This window comes from Tenrec ecaudatus, chromosome X (assembly GCF_050624435.1).
Source record: "Tenrec ecaudatus isolate mTenEca1 chromosome X, mTenEca1.hap1, whole genome shotgun sequence".
Lineage (NCBI taxonomy): Eukaryota > Metazoa > Chordata > Mammalia > Afrosoricida > Tenrecidae > Tenrec > Tenrec ecaudatus.
The window spans coordinates 72690109-72715099 of NC_134548.1; the positions used below are offsets into that span (position 1 = coordinate 72690109).

At 42.1% G+C, this 24991-nt stretch overlaps 1 protein-coding gene across 1 annotated transcript in view; it reads left to right on the forward strand.

Moving 5' to 3' along the window:
* ZC3H12B (zinc finger CCCH-type containing 12B) overlaps positions 1–24991 on the forward strand; it is a 251708-nt gene that overhangs the window by 204403 nt on the left and 22314 nt on the right. The window lies entirely within an intron of this gene.

Below are 24991 nucleotides of genomic sequence, written 5' to 3' on the forward strand. Positions count from 1 at the left end.
CCAATGTACAACCTCTGGACTAGTCAGATTTGTAAGGTAGAATTGGGATCATGATAGTGGGGGGGGGGGCATTTAAGAACCAGAGGAAAGTTATATGTTTCATTGTTGCTACCCTGCACCCTGACTGGCTCATCTCCTTCCCACAACCCTTCAGTAAGGGGGTGTCCAGTTGCCTATCCATGGGCTTTGAGTCTCCACTCTACACTCACCCACATTTACAATGAAATGATTTTTTTGTTCTTTGATGCTTGATACTTGATCCCTTTGACAACTTGTGGTCACACAGGCCAGTGTGCTTCTTCCCTGTGGGCTTTGTTGCATCTGAACTACATGGCCACTTGTTTATCTTCAAGCCTTTAAGACCCCTGACGCTATATCTTTTGATAGCTGGGCACCATCAGCTTTCGTCACTACATTTGCTTATGTGCACGTTTGTCTTCAGTGATCATATCAGGAAAGTGGGCACCCACTGATAAGATTTTTAGTTCTTTGATGTCTGATAACTGGTCCCTTCTACAACTTGTGGTCAGACAGGCTTGTGTGCTTCTTCCATATGGGCTTTGATGCTTCCCAGTTAGATGGCCACTTGTTTATCTTGGAGCATTTAAGACCCCAGACGCTATATCTTTTGATAGCTGGGCACCGTCAGCTTTCTTCACCACAATTGCTTATGCGCACATTTTTCTTCAGCAATCATATCGGGAAGGTGTGCATCCTGGAATGCCAATTTAATAGAATGACATGTTCTTGCATTGAGTAAGTGCTTGAATAGAGACCCAATGTCCATCTGCTGCCTTAATACTAAACCTATAAATATATGCACATAGATCTGTTTCACCAAACTCTTATATAAATAAGAGTTACATATGTATATGCCAGTCTTTAGACATCTATAAATACCCTTTGTCACGAAGTTTTTTCCTCTATTTCATTTTGCTTTGCTCTTGGCCCACTATCATGCTCAGCCTTCATTTGGGTTTTCAGTAATTTCCCTTGGCTACTTTGACCTTGCTGAATCCCTACCAGGTCTCTCACACCCTCCTTGCCACTGATTTTGGATCACTTGTTGCTCCCCTGTCCCTGGGTTGGTCAGCACCACCTGCTTACCCACGCCTCCCCCTCTCCTGTGTCCCTCTGAAATCATTGGTCCCATTGTTTTCTCCTTCAGACAATTCATCCAGGCTAGCTTATCTAGATAGATCTGTAGAGATAATAATATGCACCAAAAATCAAACCATAGCAAGATAGGTGATGAGTGAGAACACAGCGATGACAACAAAAAAGAAAACCAATTACTCATAGAAGAATAAATTAATTAAAAGAAAAATATTTTTTAAAAAAAGAAAAATCTGTATACAAATCAAGTTCTGATTTTTGATCTCTAGGCATGTCCTTCAGTCAGGTCCAATGGGGTACCATGCTCTGGCCCCAGAATCTGTCCTTTGGACTCCCTTGGGGGCTCCCTGCTCTGCTCCCACATTTGCTCTGCTGAACACTTTCAGTGGTTTGCCTTGGTGTCACAGGGTCAGTCTGAGCCAGTACGGACAATGAGTCTCCAGTGTTGTCCCCCTTAGGGTCCTGGGCCATCAAGGGATGGTGTGTTACGTGGGTGGGTCAGCCATATTGTCCACTCTGTGCATTGGCTGTTCAGAGCAGGGATATCGTCCTCCAGGCCTGGTTGGTCAGGATGTGCTCCTCTCTCTCTTCCTCCCATTTCATTTGCTCCCATTTGCTCTGATCAGACTTGCCCCTTTCCCCTAGCTTCAGCTTCAGTGCCGTCCTCTCAAGTAAATTCTTCTGGAGGGAGGACCAGTTTTCCACATAGCTGGTATGGGGGCCGAGCCCTCAGCCACCTCTACTGGCTCCCCTCTCCTTGCCGGCACACTACATTCATCTGGTACTGGCTTTAAATCTGTTCCCTCTTTCCCTGTGGAGACACACACAATACCCTCCCCTTGTGTGGGTCAGTGCCCTATTTCCCCATTACACATCTTTTTTATTCTTTCCCCTTTCCTCCCCCCACTTTTTAGTTGGGTACCATATGTACCCCTGGATTTGGTCTGGCCCCTGCAATTCTACCTGGACCTCACCCATGGAGTGTTTATATACAATAGCTTTTCCCCTATGCCCCTTTTGCATTTACCATTCTATTCTTTCTTTTTTATATACATAAACTTACCTCAGCGGACTAATGTTATACTTGTCCTTTTGTGCTTGACTTACTTCACTTGGCATAATTTCCTCCAGTTCTCCCATGTGGCGGTATGCTTCATGCATTCATCACTCCTTTTTAGCGATACATAGTACTCCATTGTATGTATGTACCACCGTTTTTTAATCCACTCGTCTGTTGATGGAAATTTGGGTTGTTTTCAACTCCTTCCAATTGTGAACTGTGCCGCAGTGAGCATTGGAGCACAGATGTCTTGCCGTGGTTAGTTTATTGCCTCTTCTGGGTATATGACCAGTAGGGGGATTGCTGGGTGGTATGGTAACTCAATTTCCATCTGTTTGAGAAATCGACACTTCAATTTCCAGAGGGGCTGTGCATACTTACAAGTTCACCAGCAGTGGATGAGAGTTCCTATCTCACCACAGCCCCTCCAACTCTTGTTGCTTTGTGATTTTTTCAATTGTGCTATCTTTAAGGGTGTTAGGTGGTATTTCATAGTTGTTTCGATTTGCATTTCTCTTATGGCTAATGATCGGTAACTTTTTCTCATAGGTTTATTGGCCATTCACATTTAAGACTCTGTAACTTCTGTTCAAGTCCTTTGCCCACCTCCTCAGTGGGGAATTAGTTTTTCTCTTATTGTAAGCTTACAAAGTATTGTAGATTTTAGTAATAAGGTTTTTGTCTTATGTGTCATTGCTAAAGAAGTTTTCCCAGTTGGTGAACTCTCTTATTACTCTCTTGGCGTATTCTTTCGATGTACACAGGTGGCTTGTCTTCAGTATATCCCACTTGTGTATTTGTGACTCCTCTTTATTTGTATCCTTCCCTATTTCTGATAGCCAATGTATTCCCTGTGCCAAGGTTCTCAGGTTTGTGTCAATTCCCTCATTAATGGCCCTAATTGTTTGAGGTTTTATCTCAAGGTCTGTGATCCACCTTGAGTTGATTCTTGTGCATGGAGTGAGATAAGGATCTTGCTTCATTAGTAGGGTTGTTCTGTTGACTCTGCTCTAATTGGTGTAAGTTTTGTGACAGCAAATCATCCACAAGTCTCTCTTCTTTATTAATATGTGAATTTATTGCTATCAGCCTTCCTGTGATAAATGCCTTTGCTATATCCCACAGGTTTTGATACGTCATATTTTCGTTCTCATTGGTTTCTGGAAACTTCCTGATTCCATCTCTGATCTGGGTCAATGCCCACTCCTTTTGCAAAAGGAAATTGTTCATCCTCCAATTATTTGCCCTTGTTTTCTTCACCACCCTTCTGTTAATTTCCAGCTTTACAGTGTAATGATCAGAGAGAGATGTCTGTATAACCTTTATGTGCTTGAATTTACTCAAGTTCAAGTTGTGTCCCAGCATGTGGTCTATTTTCGAGTATGTGCCATGTGGACTTGAAAAGAATGTGACTTTGTTAACATGTGGGTGGAAAGGTCTGAAAATATCTATCAAATCAAGCTGTCAATTGTGCTATTTAGATCTATAGCCTCCTGGTTGAGTTTCTTTCCCCATGATCTGTCTTTATCAGAGACTGCTGTGTTAAAGTAACCAACTGTAATTGTTGAGCCTGTCTCTCTCATTGGGTGCATATATGTTTATTATGCTCAATGGTTCTTGGACTATTGTTCACTTGAGCATTATATAGTGCCCTTACTTGTCTCTTGTTATGGCCTGTATCTTGAGGTCAATTTCCTCCCATATTAAGATAGCTACCCCTGCTTTTTTGCATTACCATTTGCTTGGTATATTTTTCTCCAGCCTTTAATTCTCAACCTGTTTTGTCTGCAAGCTTGAGGTGAGTCTCCTGGAGGCTGCAGATCGATGGGATATGTTTCCTGAGCCAGTCTGTTAGCCTCTCCCTTTTAATGCCTCAGCTCAGGTCATTGATATTCAGTGTTATTATATCCATCTGTAGGCCCTGTGATGTCATCTTGTACCTTTTGTGATGGATATTTTCCAATTTACCTATCTTATCTACTTGTCTTGTGTGTGTGGTTTATGTTTGCCTTCTTTCCACTATTTAGCTGATGTTATCCTGGGGGGTTTTCCTCTTTGTCGCCCTATGGGTAGAGTTGTTCTATGTGAGGGTCTTTTATTTGCCCTCTGTGAGTGTTGATCTTCTGCCCATACTGGATTGGCAAGGATCTTTTGTAGGACTGGGTTTCTTTTTATGTATTCTTTGAGGTTGTCCTTGTCTGGAAAGACACTTACTTCTCCATCTATCTTAATAGATAATTTGGCTAGGTAAAGTGTTCTCGGGTTTGCGCTGTTTTCCTTCAATTTTTGGAATATGTTACTCCAATCCATCCTCTTCATTGTTTCCGCTGATAGGTCTGAGCATACTCTTATTAAGGTACATGACTGTTTGCTTTTCCCTAGCTGCTTTTATGATCTTCTGCGTTTCCTCATAGATGGATAATTCGACAACTGTGTGTCCTGGTGACTTCTTCTTGGGATTCAGTCTGGCTGGTGTTCTCTCAGCCTCTTGAATGGTTGCCTGATTTTCATTTCTTAAATGGGGAAATTTTCCTTTAAGAATTCCCTTGCTATCTTCACTGTTGACTTCTTTGTTGTGTCTTGTTCTGGCAGTCCAATTACTCTAATATTGTTTCTTTCCATAGCATCACATATGGCTCTCAAGTTTTCTTCAGCTTCTTTGATGGTCTTCTTATTTGACTGCTTTTCCCATTTGCTGATGTCTGCTTGGTTATCCTCTAGGTAGCTCGTGTGATTCTCTGCCTCCTCAAGTCTATTGGCAAGGTCTCTCAATTTGTCACTGGATTTTGTTATTTCATCTCTTAACTCTTGTATTTCCCTTTGGTGCATTGCCTTTATCTCCTCTATCATTTCATCTTTCTGCTGCATTGATTCCCTCATATACTTTATGACTTCAAGCAGCATTTTGAAAATTTATTTTTGTGGCACGTCAATATCTGCTTCTTCTATACCCATCATTAGGTTCATGACTTCTTCCGGCATTGTCTTCTGTTTCTCCTGCTTTTTCGTTGAAGCTGTTAGAACTGGTTGCTGTGTATGTGTTGTTTTAGAGAAACCTGGAGCCATATTCCTGAGTCAAAGAGCCCTGGGCTCTCTCTTGGGGGATTACTTTGAGTACTTCTATGAACTACCTGTCAGTAGCTGTACTGAGGGGCTAGGCTATCACTATATCTTCCTGTGGTTTTACTCTTATCCTAGCAATCCAGTATGCTGTTATTGGAATGTATTTTGGATATTCCTCTCATGTGACACTGGTCGGTTTTCTGTGGGTGTTGCTTTCCTGGCCAATCTCTAAGTAAGCTTCAAGGTTGTTGGAGTACGTCAGCCCGCCTGTGGTATTTTCCTCGGAAACTGGAGTGCTGAGGAGGGAGTGTGGGTATACCTGCCTTGCTGTAGAGCGCTGTAGCTGGCAGAAGAATTACCGTAGACAGAGAGATCGCCTTCGAGATTGGGTGGATGGTCCCGCAGTAGCGTGGATCCCCAAAAAATGGTGGTCAGGCGTTTGCCCCAGTCAATTGTAAGGCCGCAGGATTTACACAGGAATGCCCCACTTTTTGTCGTGGAAAACCCTGCTGTTGGTGTGTGGAAGAGGACCGGTGTGAATTTCCCAGATGCTTGCCAAGTCAATAAATGCGGTTGTGAGCTCCCCCTGTTGGGCCTTCAGAGTTGCCCTAGGCAGAGGGGAGTGACCTGGAGGAAGCTAGTGGCTTGTGACAGGAAAGAGAGTGAAATAAGAGGAAAACGATAGAAAGAGGAAGACAGACTGGAGAAACAATGCCAAGCAAACTGATCCCACTCACATACACAACTAAAATGCACAGAGTAAACAAAAGTGAAAACAGTAAAAAAAAAAAAAGAAAGAAAGAAAACAACAAAAAAGGAGAACTGATTCTGCTGTGGCTGTGGTAGGAAAGAGAGAAGAGCTAGAAGAGGAGAAATGAAGAAAATGTGAATGAAGAAAAAAGAAAGAGAAAAGAAGGAGAAGGAGAGAGAATATTAAAAATAGTTAAAGAAATAGCTGACCTTGTGCTGTGCTGTGTGCAGCACTGACTCGTCCTGTGTGCAGCAGTGTCTTAAGGGTCAGGCTGCCCACTGAGAGGAAAGGGTACCCCTAAGAAGAGTGTGGGGGTCTGGAAACCAGCAGTGGCATGTGAGAGGAATGAGAAGGAGGAAATAGAATCATACAAGCGGAGAAGCAAAGAGAACAAAGACAGAAAGAGGGAAGGAAAAAAGAGAAGAAAGAGAAAGAAGGGGGAAAAGCCCCAACTGTGTTCACTAAGATTGGCTGTGATGGTAAAGAGGGAGGAGAGAGAGAAGGAGGAAATAAAGAATAAAAAGATAGCTGATCCCTGGTTGCTTGAATGTAGGGCCAGAGGGGTTTAGGTCCTGCCCCACAATGGCAGGTTGGTGTGCCCTTTTAATGCAGGGACCTACTGATGCTGGACAGAATTGCCCTAGTTGATGAGATTGCCTTAGAGGTTCGATGGAGGTTTCCTCAGCAGCGCAGCAAGGTATAGATGTTTGTCCCAGCTGCCTTGTGAGGTGTATGCACTCCCACGGAGGGCAGGCTGGAGTTCCTCCTGCTAGGGTGTTTATTTGCCCTAAGCAGAGGGTAGTGACCTGGAAGCCAGTAGTGAAATATGATAGGATAAAGTGAGAGAGAAGAGTAGAAAGAGGGAAAAAGAGAAAAAAGAGGGAAAAAGATGAAAGAAAAAATCAACACAAACCTGAGCTCGTTGAGACTGACTGCAGTGGGAAAGATAGAAGGGCTGGTGAATAAAGCTAGAAGAAATAGAGTATGAGGTAAGGAGATAACTGAGACTTGATCACCTTTCCATGAGGCTGGAGGAGTACCAACTCTTCCCCAAGGTAGCAGGGTGGTGTACGCATTTGATGAAGGGTTTCACAAATGCAGTTTTGGATTACTTCAAAGGCAAGATCTCACCCGTGGCTAGACCTCAGTTGAGTGCTGGAGTTCACTAATATACCTGCCTTCTGCTGTATGTAGCACTGCAGCAAGTTGGGGGCTGGGGTTTTCTCATAGGCTCCTCTAGGCCCCCAGAACAGGCAGAGCCTCCTCAGCAATATGTAGAACTACTGAAAGGGAAGCTGGGCTTATTGCTCTATCTAGACTGCTGGTGCCTACTAGATCAGAGGATTTTAATTTTTTTATCCCCCTGGCCAGCTAGAATCAAATCAAATTAAATTGTCTCCCACAGTCTCGAGGCTGCAGCTTCTTTCTGTTTGAAGCTGACACTTGCTACAGCGGGTCTTTGTTATGCAAAAAGCTGCCAGGCCCTGTAGCTGAGTTCTGGCATTCCTTAGCTAGGTTTCTTCTTATGCTGATTTATGTTAAGCCCACCCCTCTGCGCACACACACCAAAGTGTTCCTTGGAGTTGAGCAATCATCCTGGGGGTTGAGTGTTAAACCAAGAATATATAGATGTTAGATAGATAGGTAGATAGATAGAGAGAGAGAGAGATAGATAGATAGATAGATAGATAGATAGATAGATAGATAGATAGATATCTCACCATTTTTCTTATTCTGCTTGTGATGTGCTCTGATTTGGGGGCTGTCAGACTGACCCCCAGAGGTGGAGATCCAGCTTATCAGGGGGGTTGTTTCCTTCTTGGCCAATTGGAATTAAATTCCCTCCCTGGACTCCGACTATCTGCCTATTTTCTCCCACACCGCTATCCACCTGATGTAAAAATCTGCTTTTTCTTCAACTCTAAATTATGGCTACCCACCCCAACTACTCCCCAGACTGTGCGCTCAAGGCAGCCAACAGCGTGGAGAGCTCCGGCGTGGGGTTCTCCTCATGTCTGGGATTCTGTCCCCGTTAGAACATCAGCCTAGAGAAATCACTGCTCCCTGCAAGGTCGAAGGTGGCCCCCACAGGCTCGCCAAAGCTAGAGCACTTTAAAGTGTTCTTAATTTGCTTTGTGAGTGGAAATCACACGCAAAAAATTGGTGCAGGAGAGACGCTAGTACCCTAGTTCTAATTTCAGGGCTCCACCACCCATGTTTCCTTCACCTTACCTCCAAATTTTCTGGTCTGGTAGCAGGAGCTCCGGACGGGTGAGTCATATCAGGTCGCCATTTTTTCCCATTGCTCTACCAACATTTTCAGTCTCGGTTTCATCAAACACGCAATCAAAATGCACTGATAAATATTGGTGACTGAAATGTAAATGTTGGAAACAAAGTAGAAGAAAGTGTTTGGAAATTAATGGTGTTGATGATAGAAATGAACCTGGAAATTTTATGATAGAATTTTTCAAGGCCAACTTTTTCATAGCTGTGTTAGTCTGGGTAGTCTAAAGAAGCAAAGCCATAGACACTCATATGTGTATAAGATAGAGCTTTATATACAAGAGCAATTGAATATTAAGAAAACATCCCAGTCCAGACCAGATCAAGTCCATAAGTCCAATGTCCATAAGCCCATATGTCTGATACCAATCTATAAAGTCCTCTTCAGACTCACGAAACACAGGCAATGATGACAAATGCAGGAAGATTACCGGCTGAGAAGTGGATAGTCTTGTGGATCCAGACAGTGGGAGCATCTCAAGGCTGGTGTCAGTCTCCACGTGGCTCCTTCAGGACAAGGGCTCTCACTGCGATCAGAATAGATGATGTGTCTTGTCAGTAGAGTCTCTCAAGGAGTGAGCAATTGTTCCACCACCAGCGAGCTGTTTATCAATTCAGCTCCTCCAAATGAGGCCATCAAGCTGTGACCGAATTGACAGGTAAAATCCACCTGTTTACTCATAAGTCTCAAATTGACAACAGATTATGTAACTACCACAATGGCAAATACCTTTTCTCCACAACACAAACAGCAACTATACAAGTGGACCTTTCTATATGGAATACACAGAAATTAAATTTAAAACATCTGTGTGATGATACAATAGTTAAAATCACTATCAACAGCTAAAAACAGTCTAACAATTGCTCATATGTAAGTTAAGGTTGAAGCTAAAGAACATGAAAAGTCTATGAGAACCAAAGTATGACCTTGAGTTTATTCCACCTGAATATTGAGAATATCTCAAGAACACATTTTGTCAGTTGAACACTGACAGAAGACCAGATGAGCTATATGAGGACATCAACAACATCATTCATGAAGAAAGCAAAAGGTCAATAAAAAGAAAAATAAAGAAGAAAAGATCAAAGTGGATGTCAGAAGACAGCCTGAAACTTACCCTTGATTGCCGAGGAGCTGAGGCAAATGTAAGAAATGATGAAGTGAAAGAAATGAACAGAAAAATTTAATGGGCAGCTTGAGAAACAAAGCAAACTTTTATAATGAAATGTCTAATGACCCTCACCCCAGAAGGATTCACTACAGAAGACAGCACTGAAGCTACCATTCAGGGAGAGGGATATGTATTATCAGAGCACGCAGGAGCAAAGGAAAGGGAAGGGAGAGTTGAGCACATCATGGCCCACCAAGTGACGAGAACGATATTCCTGCTCAGAGCAGCCAATGCAGAGAGGATCATAGGGCTGGCCCAACCATGAGACACAACATTCCTGACTGACCCATAGTGCTTATGGGGGACAAAACTGGAGACACATTGAGGGAATTGTGCCTAATCTGACCCCACCACATCGAGGTGAAACACGAAGGGCATGCAACAGAACAGCAAGCAGAGCAGAACAAGGAATACCAAAAATAGACTGTGGGGCAAGGGCATGGCACCCCATCAGACTCAACCGGGAATATTCCTAAAGGTCAATAAAGAGGCTTTCATTTCTTTTTTGGTCGTTGTTTTTTTGTTGTTGTTTTCTTGCTTGGTTTTACTCTGTCTTGTTTTTGTGCATATTATTGTCTCTGCATGCCTCTCTAGATAAGATAGGTGGGATAAATAATCCGGTGGAGAAAACAACATGACCGATGGTTCCAGGGGGACACAGGAGATGGGGGTTGGCAGGGGAAGGAAGTGGGTGTTAACAAACCCAGGGACAAAGGAACAAGTGATCTAAATTCCATGGTGAGGAGGGTGTAAGAGGCCTGGTAGAGCTTGATCAAGGGCAATGTAACCAAGAGGAATTACTGAAACCCAAATGAAGGATGAACACGATAACGGGACAAGAGGAAAGTAAAAGGAAAAAGAAGAAAGAACTAGGAGGCAAAGGGCACTTAAAGAGGTTTAAATACAGTCATGTACATATGTAAGTATATTTATATATGACAATAGGGAAATAGATCTATTTACATATATTTTAAGGTTTAATATTAAGGTAGCAGATGGATATTGGGCCTCTATTCAAGTACTCCCTCAATGCAAAAACACTTTGTTCTATTAACCTGGCATTCTGTGATGCTCACCTTCTTGACATGATTGCTGAAGACAAAGTGGGTGCATAAGCAAATGTGGTAAAGGAAGCTGATGTTGCCCGGCTATCAAAATACATAGAGTCTATGGCAGTGGTTCTCAAACTTCCTAATGCCGCAACCCTTTAATACAGTTTCTCATGTGTGGTGACCCCCCAACCATATAATTATTTTCATTACTACTCCATAACTCTCATTTTGCTAATATGAATAGGGCAACCCCTGTGAAAGGGTCATTTGAATCCCCCCAAAAGGTCGTGCTGTAGGGTCTTAAAAGCTTGAAGACAAGCAAGTGGCCATCTAGCTGAGAAGCAACACACCCACATACAGGAAACACACCAGCTTGTGTGATCATGCTTCTAAGCTGGATGGCTGCTTGTTTATATTCAAGTCTTTAAGACCCCAGTCACTATCTCTTTTGATAGCTGGACACTTAAAGCTTTCTTCACCACATTTACTTGTTTACCCACTTAGGCTTCAGCAGTTGTAGCGGGAGGGTGAGCATCGTAGAGTGCCAATTTAATAAAAGAAAGTATCCATGCATTGAGGGAGTGCTTGAGTAGAGGCCCATGGTTCTTCCGCCACCTTAATACTAAACCTATAAATAGAGACACATAGATCTATTTCTCCATCCTCATATATATATTTGCATGTACATGTCTTTCTCTAGACCTCTATAAATGCCTTTCACTCCTAGCTCTTTCCTCCATCTCCCTTGACTTTCCTCCTCCCCACTATCATGCTCCGTCCCCACCTGGGTTACAGCTATAACTCTTCTTTACATAACCTTACCCTTGATCATTCCCTACCAGGCCTGCCACTCCCCCCTAACTACCATTTTGGGTCCCATGTTGTTCCCTTGTCCCTGTGTTTGTTAACATCACTTCCTTACCCACCCCTCCCCCTATCTCAACTCCCCCCGGAACTGTCGGTCCCATTGTTTTTCCTCCAGATAGTTCATCCAGCCTGTCTTATTTATACAGACCTGTGGAGACAATAATATGCACGAAAACAAGACAGAGGAAAACAAAGCAACAGTATACAACCAGACAACAAAACAACAACAAGCAACCACTGACAAAGAACAAAACAAAACACATCAAGAAAGAAAAGCTTGTAGTTAGTTCATGGATCATTTGTTGGCCCTTAGGGGTGTTTTCCAGTCCAGTCTATTGGGGCACCACGCCCTGGCCCCAAAGTCCACTTTCAGTATTCCCTGGGGACCTTGCCACTCCATTCCCTTGCTGTTCCACTGCACTCCCCCAGTGCTTTGCTTCGGTGTGGGGGGATCAGGTCAGGTGCAATCCCCACACTGTGTCTCCGGTGTTGTCCCCTGTATCGCCCTTGGTCACTGAGGGCATCATGTCTCACAGTGGGGCCAGCCATGTTGTTCTCTCTGTGGACTGGCTGCTCTAATCAGGAACATTATCCTCATGGCATGTTGGGTCAGGCTGTGCTCCACTCTCTCCTCCTACCCCTTCATCTGCTCCCGTGTGCTCTGATCAGATATGTCCATCTCCCAGAGCTGAAGAATCAATGTAGTCCTTTGAAACAAATTCTTCTCGGAAGAGGGGAAGGAATCCACTTAATTTTTGGTGCTGGGGCCAGGATCCCAGACCTCTCCACTGGTTCCCTTCTCCACGCTGGGATGTTGCATTCACACCTTGTTGCACTGGGTTGAAGTCTGGTCCCACTTTCCCTGTGGATATATAAACAATACACTTCCCTTGGGTGGATTAGTGCCCCATGACCCCACACCCTTTTTCTTCCTTATATTCATTCTTTTATTTTCCTTTCCCCACCTCCTCCACTGCCGTTGTCTACCATGTGCATCCCTGGTATTGATCTGGTCTCTGCCATACTACAGTCTTCACCCCAAAAATGTTTGTATATAGTAGCTTTTTCCCCTATGCCCCATTTGCATTTTTTAATACTTACCTCAGTGGGCTCATGTGGTACTTGTCCTTTTGTGCCTGACTTACTTCGCTTAGCATGATTTCCTCCAGTTCTTCCCATGCCGCTATGTGCCTCATATGTTCATCACTGCTTTTTAGTGATGCGTAGTACTCCATTGTATGTATATACCACAGCTTTTTAATCCAATCATCAGTTGATGGAAATTTGGCTTGCTTCCACCTCCTTGCAATTGTGAACTGTGCTACAATGAACATTGGAGCACAGATGTCTGGCCTTGGTTTGTTTCTTGCCTCTTCTGGGTATATGCCCAGTAGGGGGATTTGCTGGGTCATATGGTAACTCTATTTCCATCTGTTTTAGGTATCACCAGATTGATTTCCATAGTGGCTGTACATACTTACAGGTCCACCAGCAGTGGATAAGAGTTCCTGTCTCCCCACAGCCCCTCCAACACTTTTTGCTTTCTGATTTTTTGAATTAGGCTACCTTTGAGGGTATCAGGTGTTACCTCATTGTTGTTTTAATTTGCATTTCTCTTATTGCTAAAGATCGGGAACATTTTCTCATATGTTTGTTGGCCATTCAGATTTCTGCCCCTGTGAAACTCTGTTCAAGTACTTTGCCCACCTCTCAAGTGGGCTATTAGTTTTTTTTCTTTTTGGAAGTTAGCAGAGTATTGTAGATTTTAGTAATAAGGCCTTTATCTGATGTGTCATTGCTAAAGATGCTTTCCCAGTTGGTGGACTCTCTTATTACTCTCTTGGTGAATTGTTTCAATGTACACAAGTGTTTCATCTTCAGTATATCCCATTTGTCAATTTGTGCCTCCTCTGATAGCCTGTGTATTCCCTGTGCCAAAGTTCTCAAGTTGGTCCCGATTCCCTCATTGATGGCCCTAATAGTTTGGGGTTTCACTTCAAGGTCTGTGATCCACCTTGAGTTTATTCTTGTGCATGGAGTGAGATAAGAGTCTTGCTTCATTTTTCTGCATGTTGATATCCATTTTTTCCAGCACCACTTGTTAAAGTGGGCATCTGCTTCCAATTGATATTTTTGGGGCCCTTATCAAAGCTCAGCTGTCTGTATAATGATGCTTTTATTTCTGGGTTTTCAGTTCTTTTCCATTGGTCTGAGTGTCTGTCATTGTACCAATACCATGCAGTTTTGAGAACTATGGCTGCATAGTATGTGCCAAAGTCAGGTAAAGCAAGCCCTCCCAGGGGGTCCTTCTTCTCGAGGAGTTCTCTGCTCATTCTGAGCTTCTTCCCTCTCCATATGAAGTTGGTAATCAGTTTTCCTATTTCTTTGAAGAAAGATGATGTTAATTGTATTGGGATGGCATTAAACTTATGTAGTGCTTTTGGCAGAACTGATATCTTAACTATATTAAGTCTTCCAATCCAAGAGCATGGAATATTCTTCCATTTGTTGAGGTCGCTCTTGGTTTCTTGTAATAGTGTTCTATAGTTTTCCCTGTATAGATCTTTTGTTTTTTCAGTCAGGTGTACCACTAGATATTTCAATTTGTGTTTGGCTATTGTGAAGGGTACCACCTTTTTTATCTCTTCTTCTGTGGTCTTATCTGATGTGTATAACAGTCCGATGGACTTCTGATTGTTGATCTTGTGTCCTACCACTCTGCCAAATTCCTCTATTGCTTCTGGAACTTCCCTTGTGGAATTTTTCGGATTTTCCATATATAAAATCATATGATCTGCAAATAACGATAGTTTCACCTCTTCCTTCCCCAGACGAATACCTTTGATGTCACTTCTTTGCCTTATGCTGTTAGCTAAAACCTCCAGCATGATATTAAATAGGAGTGGAGACAAGGGGCATCCTTGTTTGGTCAGCTTTTTCAGTGGGATTGTGTTAGTCTTTTCTCCATTGATTACCACTTTGGCTGTTGGTTTTTCATATATACCTTTTACTGTCTTGAGGAACTTTCCTTCCATTCCTATCTTCGCTAGTGTCTTAAACAGGAATTGGTGTTGGATGTTGTCGAATGCTTTTTCTGTGTCTATTGATATTATCATGTGATTCTTATACTTTTTCATGTCAATGTGACGAATAATACTAATGGTCTTTCGTATGTTGAACCATCCCTGCATCCCTGGTATGAATCCCACTTGGTCATGGTGAATTATTTGTTTTATATACTTTTGTATTCTGTTGGCTAGTATTTTGTTAAGGATTTTTGCATCAATGTGCATTAGGGATATTGGTCTGTAGTTCTCGATTCTTGTGGAATCCTTTCCCGGTTTGGGTATCATTGTTATACTAGCTTCATAGAAAGAGTTCAGAAGTTTGCCGTCTTTTTCTATGTTCTGGAAAAGTTTGTGTAGGATTGGTATTAGTTCTTCCCTGAATGCTTGGTAGAATTCTCCAGTGTAGCCATCTGGTCCAGGGGATTTTTTTGTTGATAGTCCCTTGAAAACCTTTTCTATTTCTTCTATTGCTGTGTCTGTTGAGATTCTTGATGTCCACTGAGGATAGTGTACGGAAGGATTGTTTTTCCTGGAATTTGTCCATGTCTTCCAAATTGTTGAATTCACTGGAGTACAATCCTTCATAGTACTGTGTAACTATCCTTTTGATTTCATTAGGGTCCGTTGTAATGACCTCTCTTTCATCCCTTATTCTTGTTATTTAGATTTGTACCCTCCTTTCTTTCTTTAGGATTGCCAATGGTCTATCGATGCTGTTTATCCTTTCAAAGAACCAACTTTTAGCGATATTAATTTTTTCCATAGTTTTCTTATTTTCCCTCTCCTGGATCTCTGCCCTGATTTTTATCATTTCTTTTCTTTTGCTATTAGTAGGATTGTCCTGCTGACTCTGTTCTAGTTTTTGTAAGTTTTGTGTCAGCGTATCAATCATGAGCCTCTCTTCCTTTCTTAGGAGTGCATTATTGCTATGAAACTTCCTCTGATGACTTCATTTGCTGTTTCCCATAAGTTTTGGTAGGTCGTGTGCTCATTTTCATTGGTTTCCAGAAAATTCCTGATTTCATCTCTGATTTGCACCAGTACGCACTCCTTTTGCAGTAGAGAATTATTCATCCTCCGATTATTTGCTCTTATTTTCTTTGTCTTCCTTTTGTTGATTTCCAGTCTTATGGCACAGTGGTCAGAGAGAGAGGTCTGTATTATTTCAATGTGCTTAAATTTATTTAGATTTGCCTTATGCCCCAGCATGTGGTCTGTCTTCGAATATGTGCCATGGGGACTTGAAAAGAATGTGAAAACTTTTATATGTGGATGAAAAGCTCTGTAAATATCTATCAGGTCAAATTGTCTAATTGTGGACTTTAGGTCTCTAGTCTCCTTGTTGAGTTTCTGTCCCTGTGATCTATCTTTCTCAGTGAGTGGTGTGTTGAAGTCACCCACTATAATGGTCGAGTCTGTGATTTCTTTCTTAATCTTTTGGAGTGTTTGCTTGACGTATGGAGCTGGTCTCTCATTCGGGGAATATATGTTTACAATGTTTAGTGGTTCATGGTCTATGATTCCCTTTAGCATTATATAATGTCCCTCCTTATCTCTTTTTATGGTTTGCACTTTGAGGTCAATTTTATCCGAGATTAGGATTGCAACCCCTGCTTTTTTTGTATTGCTGTTTGCTTGGTAGGTCCTTCTCCACCTTTGATTCTCAGCCTATTTTTTTTCTGTAGCCTTGAGATGTGTCTCCTGTAGGCAGCAAATTGATGGGTTGTGTTTTCTAAGCCATTCTGCTACTCTCAGTCTTTTAATGCCTGAGATCAGGCCATTGATATTCAGGGTTGTTATCTCCATCTGTGGACTCTGTGATGTCATTTTATACCTTTTGTGTTGGGACTTTTCCTACTTTCCTTTCTCATTAGTGTGTGTTTTCTGTGTGTATCATTCTTGACTTCTTTCCATCCTTAAGCCATTGCTATCTTGGGGTCTTTTTTCTCTTTGTTGTCCTCTGGGTGAGGTTGTTCTATGTGTCGGTCTCTTATTTATGCTTGGTGAGTGTTGTTCTTCTGCCCATACTGAGCCAGCAAGGATCTTTTGTAAGGCTGGGTTTGTTGTAACGTATTTTTTGAGCTTTTCCTTTTCTGGGAAGACTTTTACTTCTCCATCAATCTTGATGAATAATTTGGCTGGGTAGAGTATTCTTGGATTTGTGTTGTTTTCTTTCAATTTTTGGAATATGTTACTCCACTCTCTCCTTTTTTTCATAGTTTCTGCTGATAGGTCTGAGCATATTCTTATTTGGAAACCTTTATATGTGATTGCATGTTTTTCCCTAGCTGCTCTAATGATTTTCTCCTTTTCTTCAAAGTTGGATAGTTTAACTATAATGTGCCTTTTTGATTTCTTCTTGGGGTCCCGTCGTGCTGGTGTTCTTTCAGACTCCTGGGTGGTGGCCTGGTTTTCATTCATTAGTTTTCCTCCAAGAATTCTCTCGCTATTGTTGCAGATCACTTCTTTGTTGTGTTTTCCTCGGGTAGGCCAATAATTCTAATGTTCTGCTTCATAGCATCAGATATAGCTCTTAGGTTTTCTTCAGCTTCTCTGATGCTCTTATTAGATTTTTGTTCACGTTTATTAAAGTCTGATAGGCTGTCCTCCAAGTCACTGATGCGGTTCTCTGATTTCTCCAATCAATTCTCAAGGACCGTGATTCTGCAATTGTTTTTCGTTATCTCCTTGCTAAGCTCCTGCATTGTTTCATCCTTTTTCTGTATTGTTTTTCTCATGTACTGCATTTCTCCAAGCAGCATTCTGAGAATTTCTTTGTGTGGCATCTCAATGTCTGCTTCTTCTATGTATGTTGTTATGTTCAGGACATCTTCTGTCTTTGCATTTTGTTTCTCCTGTTTTTCCGTTGAGGTCGTTGGGGCTGATGGCTGTTTGCATTGAGTTGTTTTAGAGGGACCAGGTACCATTTTCTAGGCTCTCTCTGGGAGACTTATAGGAATGCTTCTTTGAACTGCCTACAGCTGATTTTACTATGGGATTAACCTACCACTTTATCTTCCTGTGACTTCCCCATCAGGGCAGTGCCCCAGATGGCATGTCAGCCGCGTGCCCCAGTGTTGCAGAGGCTTGGCTGAAGTTCCTTCTATTGGTTTGAATGTTAAGTGTTGGCTGAGCTGCCTTTTGTCCCCAGGTACACAGTCCCAGGTGAGAAGTCGGGGGAGTATCCCCTGGAGAGAAAGCAAGCCTTTCTCTAGCCTTGGGCTATCTATGCAGGGTGAAGCTCACCTAGCTGGGTGTGACCCAGGCGCAAATTACCTAGGACAATGGGAGTGCCCTTTAAGTTCGCAATGGAGTGTCAGAGAGCAGGGTAGGAATAAGGAGGAGGAGAAAAATTAAAAAGTAAGACCATTTATACGGTGCAAGGGTATAGGGGAGCGAGGGAAGCAAAATCAACTATGTAGCTGAGTCACACTCCCTGCTTGTGGAGCTGCAAGGGCTTACTCCCTGCCCCAAGCCCCAGCATCAGTCGGTAGCTGAGCCACAAGCAGAGTCACAAGAAAGCAGCTGAGCAGCCCCCAGAGAAGTGGGGGAACAGAGAGCAGAGATGTTAACAGAAGCCGCAGTGTAGCTGAACCCTGCCGGTGGAGCCAAAAGGGTCCTGTCCCTGCCCTGAAGCAGGCAGGGGAAAACTGGCTGTGCTGAGACCAAGCCCCACTACAGGCTCCAAATGGTCCCAGCTCTGGCAGATACAGCGACTGGGCTCCAAATGGTCCAGGCTCTGGAAGATACAGGGATCAGCGTTCAGCTATATTGTTGCTTCTGTTTGCATCTCTGCTCTCTATTCCCACACAGCTTTGGAGGACTGGGCAGGGTTTTTTTTTCATGGCACAGCCACAGCTTGTCCCACTGCGTCTTCTGAGCAGGGACTAAACCCAAACCTCCACATCTCCACGGGCAGAGATCAGGGTTCAGCTACACTGCGGCTTCTGTTAACATCTCTGTTCTCTGTCCCCGCACTTCTCTGGGGGCTGCTCTGCTTGTGGCTCAGCTATGGATTCCAGGAAAGATAAAGCCCCCAGGACCAATAATGATTGCAGTGATACCAGGAGGGGAAGGGGAGGGGAGAAATGGGGAACCAATCACAAGGACATACATATAACCCCATCCCAGGGAGATGGACAATTCAAACGTGGGTGAAAGGAGACATTGTTCAGTGTAAGACATTTGAAAAATAATAATTTATAAATTAGCAAAGCTTCATGGAGGAGGGAGGGTGGGAGAGGTAGGGGAAACCTGGGGAGCTCATAGCAAGGGCTCAAGTAGAAATAAAATGTTTTTAAAATGATGATGGCAACAAATGTGCTTGGCACAACGAATGGATGTGCGGATTGTTATAAGAGTTGTATGAGCATCTAATAAAATTATTTTATAAGAAAGAAAGTAAAGAACAAAGAAATCGCACTCATAGCTTAAACTGAAAAACTCAACAACAAACTCAAGCCTTAAGTTGCAATCCTGAAAGATTCGCTAGACAAAATATTGAATGATGCAGTATGAATCACGATAAGATATAGCTTCCTGAAAGATGGTGTCAATGTAGAATCACCTGCCTAGAGTTCCCATTGTGTGAACAGCAGATTAACAGGTGAGGGTGACAATTCTGGGAAATAGGACATGAGACCTAGACTCAGCATCCCAGGGTTGTTGGTTTTTCTTTATATTCCTCAGACCTCCCTCTCTGATTTTTGATTACAGAGAGCTCAGCTGAGCTCACTGAGTTGTTCCCTTCTTACCGTGCCAATTGGAAGAAAATCCACCCAATACCACAAAGGAGATAATAACTATTCAGGAAACCGAGAACACCAAATAGATTAACCCCCCTCCCCCCAAAAAACACACCACATCAAGTCATATAGTAGTCAAATTATCCAACTTCAAGAAAAAGTAGAGCATCATAAGCGCAAGTAGAGAAAAAAGCAGTCATAAATATGACAACAAAATTTAAATATGATAAAGTGGAAAGCATCAGAGCCCAAATTGTGAATACCCAATTTGTAGATGGCTATAGAGGACAGTAGGAGCCCAAAACCTATCTGAAGAGTATCTAGTAAGATCAAACCTCTGGTAGATTCTCTATAGCTGCAGGCAAGGATCTCAAACAGCTTTACTATCAGATAGAATTCACTGTATTTATGATTATACCAGATACTTGGTCAATTGGCCTCCCTCTTGACCCAACCTGAAATTGTTCTACATGCAAGTATTTCTTGCTTGGCCCCGACAAAAATTTCCTTCCTAGCCTTTTCTTTCTTACTTACTATTTATACTTTTATCTCTTTATTATTATTATTTTAACCTTACAACTTTATTTTGTTTTTATTGTTTCTGTTGGGTTTCCAGTTTGTGAAGCACAGAAATAGTAGGTGCATGGAGACAAGGACTGTTTCAAAGGTTCATAGGGGAGATATGAATGTGTGGGAGAGAGAGAGGATGAGAGGATTGGGGAGCAAAAAATGTATGTGGGGGGAGCATTATAACTGATGTTGATTACACAACTCATTTTAAAAGCGATTTTATCATGGTGGGGGATGAGAAAATACTCTAAAATTGATTGTGGTGATCATTATACAACTCCTTCTTGATATGATTGAAATATTGAATTGTGTTATATTTGAATTAAGGGCCAATAAAACTGTTTTAAAAATCAGTCACATATAAAGGTTAACAGATAAGAATAAGCTCAAACCTCTCTGCAGACCACGCAGTAAAGAAGAAATTGGAGGAACATATTATGAAAGTTGAAAGACAACAACTTCAATTCAAGAAGCCTTTATCCAGCACAGTACTCCATCAATTTTGAAGGAGAAATAAAAGGTTTCACAAATAAGGAAATATTTACATAATTGTAAAAACAAAACCAGCATTACAAAACAATACTTTCCAATTACTTATGTGTAAAAAACCAACAGCCACAACACTCAAACATGAAACCAACACAGTGTGTGACGCCACCCAGAAACCAGCATATTGAAAACAGTGCCCAAAACATTACTAATCTACTGGAGAAATGAAGAAAAGGATAACTCCTGACACACACCACCCTATAAAAGGGGAAGAAAGGAAAATATCAAGCACAAATAATAAGAGATGACAACGACTAAATTTAGATTTAATTACACTGGCTGACAATGGGCTCAACACACCAATCAAAAGACAAAGAATAGGAGATTGGATGAGACAACAAGTTTCATCAATCTGCTATCTTCAAGACACACATCTTGATGGGAGGGAGACACACATCTCAAACTTACACACTAATAATACACTTAGAGTCACGTTTGGCAAAAATGCTAACTTAATGGCAATTTTTTAAAAAGTTAGGGTGGCAATATTAATCTCTATCAAAATAGATCTCAAGGTGCATGATACACTGAGAGACAATAATGGGAATTACATAATGCTCAAGGAATCAATAGATCAAAAACTCATAACCATGATAAACATATATGCACTCCATGAAAGACCCTCAAAATGTATTAACTAAATCTTCAAAAGGATGAAAAGAAATATCATAAGATCAACAATTGTAGTAGGTGACATCAATACACCATTACCAAAGAAAGATCAACAGGTATGAAAATCAATAAGGAAACAGAAGAGCTGAACAACACTCAAACATCTGGACCTCCTAGATATTTACAGAGCTCTCCAACTAACAGCAAAAGACAAACACCGCAACCATATTTCTCCAGTACACTTGGGTCATATTCTAAAATTCATCACAAAGCAAGCTTGAAAAAAAATACAAATACCTAGAAATCATTCAAACCATCTTCTTTAGCCACAGTCCCATAAAGCTGAAAATCAACAATAAAATAAATAAATGAAAAAAAAGACAACACATTACTCAAAAAAGAGAGGAAATTTGGGCCTTTCTAGAATGTAATGAGGATGATAAGACAACATGCTAAAACCTATGGGACCCAGCATAAGCATTTATCAGAGGTCACTTTATTACAATAAACGCACACATGAAAAAAGAGGAAAGAATCATATTCAGCACTTTAACACACCACCTACAATATTAGGCAGAGTCAATCGTATAATTCTTCCAACACCAAAAGAAAACAAGTCATAAAAATTAGAGCAGAAATAAATGAATTGGAAAAATGGAAAAAATCAACAAGGCAACACATTGGTTCTTTGAGAGGATTGATACAATTGAGACACTGCCAGCAAACTTAACACATGAAAAGAAAGATCAGTAGTCAATATCTAGAATTAGGGATGGAAAAGGGGAAGTCACAACATACCCCAATGAAATAAGTAGATTAATAATACACTACTAAGGAAGAGTGTATTCCAACAAATTCACTAATTTGGAGGATACAGACAAATACCTAGAAAATCACGATTTCCCCAAAATTAATGCATATGGACATTAAGAACTTGAACAGATCCAAATCAAAAGAAGACATAGATAAGGTCATCAACAAACTCCCCACTTTAAAAAAAAAGCCCTGATCCAGATGGCTTCACAGGAGAAGTCTACCAAGTATTCAGAGAAGATTTGACACCAATAGTATACAAAACCTTCCAGAATATAGAAAGGGACCGCAAACTCCCAAACTCATTATATGAAGTCAGCATAACCCTGATACCCAAACTGGGCAAAGATCTCATAAGGATAGAGAATTACAGACAGGCACCTCATGAACATTGATGCAAAATTCTCTATAAAATCTTGGGCCACAGATTCCAACAGCATATCAATAATAACAACAACAATAATAATAACAATACATCATGACCCAGTGGAATTCATTCCAGGGATGTAGGTATGATTCAACATTCAAAAAACAACATAATCCACCACATTAAAATGAAAGGATAAGAACATTATGATCATATCAATTGATGCAGAAGAAGCATTTGACAATATACAACACCCATTCCTAATAAAAGCTTTTTAAAAGATAGGCCTAGAAAGGAAAATCCTTAATACAATGAAGGCCCTATATGAAAAATCAAGAGCCAATATTACACTCAATGGAGAAAGATGAAAACATTTATATTGAATACGGGAACCTGTCAAGTGTGTCTATTATCCTCATTTCTATTCAACATTGTGGTAGAAGTCCTAGTTAGTACCATAAGACCATGGCAAGAAATCAGGGAGTACAATCGGGTAAAGAAGAAATGAAAGATTCACTGTTAGCAGATGATGTGATTTTATATATTGAAAATCCTAAGGTGTCCACAGTAGGATTGCTGGAAATATTAGAGGAGTTTAGTTGAGTAGCAGAATACAAGATTAACAAGCAGAAATCAATTGGGTTCCTATATACCAGTGATGGGAATACTGAAAAAAAATCAAAGAATCAATACCATTCACAATAGTCACGCAAAAACTGAATAAAGCTAGGAATAAACCTTACCCCACCCCAAACAAAAGAACAGTGTGAAGAAAAATGCAGAATATTACTACAAGAAACCAAAAGAGAAAAAAAAGAGAAAGAATCCAAAAGAGAGGAACTGCAGGAAGATGGCAGCCAAATAGGTAACTCATATCTGGAGCTCCATGGAGATTGGTGGTTGAGGAGATTTGGGGACCGATTAGGGGTATCAAGTCTGTATGTCTTATCTCAAGACAATTCAGAACACTTCTCTGAACCAGAAGCTGACTTCTACTATATCGTCAGCACTCTCTGTAGATAACCGTGATTTCTTTTGAGGCTGTTAAGGGCACCCGCTCTTCCTTGACGGGCACCACATGGCAGCCCAGAATATGTTGGAGGCTTCTGCCCTGCCTGGGCACTCTGCATAGAGTTGCCAGTCACTACCCGCCCCCCATACACACAGGGTGCTAGGGTTCCCATCTGGGTGCTCCACACAGACCTGCCAGGTGGCACACCCGCCTCCCTTGGGATTTATGCCCCACCTGGGAGCCCCTCACCGACTGGCTGGCAAGATCCTCCACCACTGCTGGCAGAGGGTTGCGCTCCAGTGGACACAGTGCAACCAGGCATACAGTAGAAGCTTCATTCCTGACTCTGCGCTCTGCAGACCACCCCCTAGAGGTTTGTGCCCCATTGGGGAGCTCATCATAGTCCTGTAGGCCAGCCTCTCCCCACTAGAGCCTAGTGGCATAAGGCAGTTAGGCACAGAGAAGGGGTTTCTGCCCTGTCTTTGTGCTCCTTGTAAATCGACCAACCATTCCTACATCCACACTCAGAGGTCCCAACCCAGTGGATCCCACCCCATCTCTGCGCTCTTTACAGATGCGCCAGACAGCCCCTCCTTGCCCCCACCCCTGCCATCACCCCAAGCACTCACAGAGGTTCCCATCCTGCTACAATTCGGGCCTGCCAGCATCAGGCGCAAGACTGGTAGAAGCTGCTGTAGCTGTGGTGTAGGGACCCAATCCTTTGGGGCTTGCCTACTGCATTCTCCCATCTCCCTGCTCAATCCTCCCCACCCCCTTCTGTGCTCTGAACAGTGGATCTACACACCAGTGGGAGCCCCCACTCCCACCCTCCTACCTGTGTGAAGTGCCCCTAGCCAGGAACAGATCACACAATCCCCAACTCATCCCCTAAATATGCTCCCCTGCACTGAGGTCAACACTGTCTATCAGGCCACAGTGAGCACAACTACAAGCAGCCCCTAAGGAGACCTGAGGGTGGTTGGAGCCCAAAGCATAAATCAAGGTGAGAGGGGAAACCCCAGCAGGACAAAAGTGAAACACATCCCCTCAAGGAAGTTGGCTAAAGGTACCCTACAGAAACACCAACACCAACCTCCCAAAGACAGAGCCCAGGGTCTGAGTCACCTGGGGAAAAAAGCACCCAGTTCCAATAAATCAAACTAAAAAGAGAAAGCTGCTTCCAAGGCTTCAACAAGAAAAGAAAAACAAAATCCAATGCCAGAGGACTGCCTGGACCTATCGGCTGTCATAGAAAAGGTAGACGTTGATCTTCCACAGAAAGAAGCCTTCAGAATGATACTTAGAGTCATATAGGACATGAGGGAAGCATTACACAAAAAAGATGCAGTGATAGAGGAAATAAAGGCCATGCGCGAAAGGGCAATACAAGAGTTAAGGTGTGAGATTACAAAAACTAATAGCAAACTCACAGACTTTGCTAAGAGAATGGAGGAGGCAGAGAACCGCACCAGTGACATAGAGGACCGCAAGTAGAAATTAATAAACGTGAGAAAAAGTCTAACAAGTCCATCAGAGAAACTGAAGAAAACCTCAGAGCTATGTCTGATGCTGAGAAGGAAAAACATCAGAATTATTGGATTAACGGAGGAGTACACATCAAGGAAACCAACATCCAAAATAATGATGGAATGCTTGGAGGAGGTTGAAAGAACATCAGCTAGACTGAATCCCAAGAAGTCACCAAGACATATAGTTGTTAAACAATTCAACTCTGATGAAAAGGAGAAAAGTATGAGAGCAGCTAGGGAAAAACTGGTAATCACATATAAAGGCAAGCAGATAAGATTATGTTCAGACCTCTCAGTGGACATTATGAAAAAAGGAGACAATAGAGCAGCATATTCTGAAAATTGCAGAAAAATAA